Below are 4,365 nucleotides of genomic sequence, written 5' to 3' on the forward strand. Positions count from 1 at the left end.
ACCAGGCGTGCACCAGGATGAGGAAGGCTGCATTGTATCAACTTTCTGTGCACACTGGACTCTTTGGGCTCAGCCCTGCAATTTACCTCTTATGAAACGTCTTTCCTTCAAGCAGACTTGACCTAATGACCACAGACTTGGTGAATTGAAGTTTTGCTGATTATTTGTTTTGAGTCACATCTCACTTCAGACAACCCTCTGAGAAGAGACTGCTGGATGCCAAACGCTGTGGATGCACAGTGTGACACCATGGAGCACTGGGAGTCGTTGGGATCAGCTGCTTAATGCTGATGTTACACTGCTTCTGTTGCAGGGTGGCATACCTTGTGGTAGCTAGCGCCCGGAGGCTGTGCTTGGTGATGGTGCTTTATCGCGTTAAATACCTCTTGAGCCTGGGAGAGAAACAGCCCCTGCCCTGAGTGGCTTGTCACCTAACAGAGGAAATCCCAGTTCTGCAGCTGCTAGGCTCATGGCAGGTGGCAAGAGTCAGTGGCTTGTGGGGAAGAAGGGGTAGGACTCTCTGAATGAACACTTTTCCCAAGCTATGATTTGGAAAGGTGGTTTGCAAGCACTCAAAACATCTCTTGCTTTTAGAAGCCAATATAGCCCTATTGAAGTGAACTTAAGTTGACTTGATCAAGTGACGAGCCCAGCTTTGTTGTGAATGGAGGATGTGATGTTTGCAGATTTATTTCAGAAAGGCAGTGGGTTTTGTCTGCAGGTGGAAAAGTACAGTGCAGTGAGAAGTAAACTAATCCCAAATTGTCTTACAGTCACTGGAGAGTGGCAGGGAATAGATGTTCCCTGTAGCATGATACAGGAGCAGTCTGGTAAAACATTTGGATGTTTGTCAGTTACTTTTTATAAAGCAGAAAGAGAGAGAGTGTGCGTGTACTTTTAAAACACACAGGCACATACAGGTTGTAGCTAATTAAATAGTGGAAACTGGGTGCGTAGCTGTGAACAGCGTTAGAGAACATGTTACATGTGGGACTATTCACCGTGAAGTCCATGCTAGAGTTAAGTGATGTGTCTATCTGTAGGAGCCTTTTTCTCTTTCTTGCCATTTATTTATTTGGGCTGCAAATTTCCATGCTAAGTGCCTGTTACGGGTTGCTGCTTAGATTTCTTTTTTTTTTTTTTTTTAACTTTCTGGTGGACAGCACAATTGTGGCTCTTTTCCAGTGCACAGCCTAGTCTGGGCACTGAATGAAACAGAGCTCCAAGAGGAATGAACATACGATGAAAAAACATACTCTAATGCCTTTATAGGAAGGAGTTCTATCAAGCTTGCATAGGCAGCCTTCCCTCTGGCTTTTTGTGACTTTTTTGGTGCTTAATCTCGTAAATATCCTTTCAGAGTGCGCATGAGATTCAGGAGTGAGGTGGACTGTGGATAAGAATGTAAACACGAGCAAAAGACTAAGCTTAGGTATGTGCTTACCACTGCACTGGAGCCTGTGCAACAGCAGAAGCATATGCAGAGATAAACCCCGCCGTGTGTAAGTGCTCCCAGTCAGGAGGCATTAAACAGTAAAAACAACAGTGCGCTCTTTATTCCCCCAAACAGTCTGTTTCTAAACAGTATCATTTTCATACTGGTTTTATGAGAAAACTGTTAGAACCAGATAAATAGATAGCTGTGTTTGTACTTGTTTTATAACAGAAGGTTTATCTATCATCTATTGTAAGTGGCCTACTGCGGTGTCACTGGAGCCACAGGGTTTGGATCTGGGAAGCAGAGCAGGCTGGTGGGAGGAGGGACATCCAGGGCCCTTGAGCAGCCGTGTCGCAGCGCTGCTGTCCAGCTGGGCTCCCAAAGAGGCTCCGTTAGCAGCTCCTGTCACAAAGCACGTGCCCTCTCCCGAGTGTCATGCCTCTGTTTAGTTCTGTGGCTCGCAACTGAACACGATGGTGCAAACTAAATTAGCCTGATTTAATTTGCACTCAGCTCAGTGGGAGATGTTATAAACACTGATTTACCATGTGCAGGAGCAGCACTGGAAGCACGGAAAAGGTTGACTGAGAGAGCGTAGGTCTTGCTTTTTCAGCACGCTCCGAAAAAGATGGTCCCCGGCACCAACGGGGATGGCCGGGGGGTCTGCGTGAGTGCAGAGCATTCACGGCATGACTCTGTTGGACACGATGGGATGAAAATCTGGCAGTCCCAACTGGGTTTGTTGCACAACGTGTGTAACAAGCTGAGCAGCAATCATTTAAGGCTAGGGGTATGGTGGACATAACTCTGCCACAGGCTGTGCGCAAAACTGTGGTGTAGGGAACTCAGTTTCAAACTGCAGTTCATTTTAGTGTTGTACACATAGTTTTTTATATCAGATTTTGTACTTATTTACCTCACACTTCTTTAATGCAGAGCAATGTAATTGCAGGGAGAGATTATTTGCTACTGATTATTTGATCCAGGAAAGAAACAGAATTCATCCATGCCATGAATCACTAAGCATTTGCAGCAATAAACTTTATTGAGCCATGTGACTTGCTGTTACAGAATTGTAAAGAATGCTTTACTGGAATAATTATACCAAACCGTGTACAATTCAAAATGAATTATCTAGCTCACAATAAAATGTTTTTGGCAAGGGCATCTACTTGGACACTGTGCGGCTTTTATATTGTGAACAGAATAACGTTTTCTGGGCAATTCTGAAGATATATTACTCCTCATTTACAATGTGCATTGTGGAAAAAATGGTCCAAAAGGCTGCTGAAGGATGCATTCGTTTGTAACCACGGCATTTATAGAGATGCTGAGCTTTGCAGTGGGTGCTATTGCTCTAGCAGAAATGAAAGAAAAGTGGGGTTGCGGCTTGAGACTTGAGACTAGTATTGCTAATAAAGGTTCTTTTTGGAAAAGGCAGGTGCAGATAACAAGAACAGCAAATAATGGCTGGAGTGCGAAGAGGAGCTGGGTGATGAGGTATGCTGTAACAGTAAGACTGAGATGAAATTGAAAGTAAGTAATCAACCCTTTGCAAACAAAATATTCAGCTAGAGCTTATTGCTGCAAGATACACGCACACAACTGAAAGTATTTCAGGTTTCCTGGATGTAGTTGGTGCACACGTTTACAATGCAGTCAGGGTACAGCAGCTACCTGTCAGCCTCACTGCGTGCATTCTGCATCGTCAGGGATTCTGTCCAGCTGGCAACAGGACAGGCTCTACTCTCAAGCCTAACAGGATTCAAAAAGGGGCTAAAACTTAACTAACTGGGCTGGAGTGTTCGTGGCCTCGGCGAAGAGCTGTGGCAGAGACCTGACATCTGGCTTCAGGCAAAAGAGGAAGAGCTGCCCTCTGGGGACAAATTACCCCAAGGCAAATCACCCCAAGATCATGGGGCTCTTGCCCTTGGACAGCTAGGGATGATCACCTTCGGAGAGCTATCAAGCTGGTCCGGGTTTGAGATGGAGTATTTCTGCCTATCTGCATATTTATTTCTGGGCAATCCATTAAAATGTGAAGGTCTACGTGCTGTTGAGACACTGCAGTGTTGAGACACTCAGACCTCTGTCTGAGGTCACATCTCTCCTTTTCACTAGTTTTACGGTGGGGCCAACAAGACTCTTACCTTACCTATAAGCATGTTACAGTCCTTTGCTGGGAGGTATTATATTCATTTAAGTGGCTACTATGCAAACCACCATCGTGGCTGGCCGACTGTGCCAGTGGACCTTGACCATACCATGAGATGCTCTGTGTAGAATAAATAATGTTGCTTTGTTTTTAATTATTAAGCAGTACATGGACTCCTAACTCCATGACCCACAAAAGGGATCTCTAAAGGGTGAGTTGTCAGTGCACCGCAGCCATAAATTGAGGACTTTGAAGCTTTTGGAAGGCAAAGCCTGTTTCCCGGGGCAGGCAGTACCCAAAGGCTGGCCATGGAGCTGAGTGGGTGCAAGGTGTCCCAGTAGCGCAAACCTTTGCACAGGGCAGTAATGGGAATGAAGACACAATGTGGGAACATGGAGTCAAAGCCACTGCCAAATCCAAGTGTTTGCCAGCCCTCGTTACCCCTTCCACAGTCCTGCAACCCCACCAAAAGACTCAATTAAAACAATGAGATTTCAAAATTTGCAGACCTGGAGTCTCTTTTTATTTCCTTTGTGAGTCAATGTTTCATGCTTTCTGCCCAAACAGGAGGGGCTGTGGAGACTTATCTCCCAACATCAGTCCTACTGGACTCTGGCTGAATGCAACCCTGTACTCCAATGTGGAAGAGGGGTGACAAGCTGGAGCTTCCCGCATATATGATGTTTGCATCCAGATTCAGAAAGGCTAAGGGCAAAAATCCCCTCTGTTATTATTTACAGTTACTCCGTGCTGAGGGGAGGAAGATCACGTC

This window comes from Opisthocomus hoazin, chromosome 2, assembly GCF_030867145.1.
Source record: "Opisthocomus hoazin isolate bOpiHoa1 chromosome 2, bOpiHoa1.hap1, whole genome shotgun sequence".
Taxonomy (NCBI): domain Eukaryota; kingdom Metazoa; phylum Chordata; class Aves; order Opisthocomiformes; family Opisthocomidae; genus Opisthocomus; species Opisthocomus hoazin.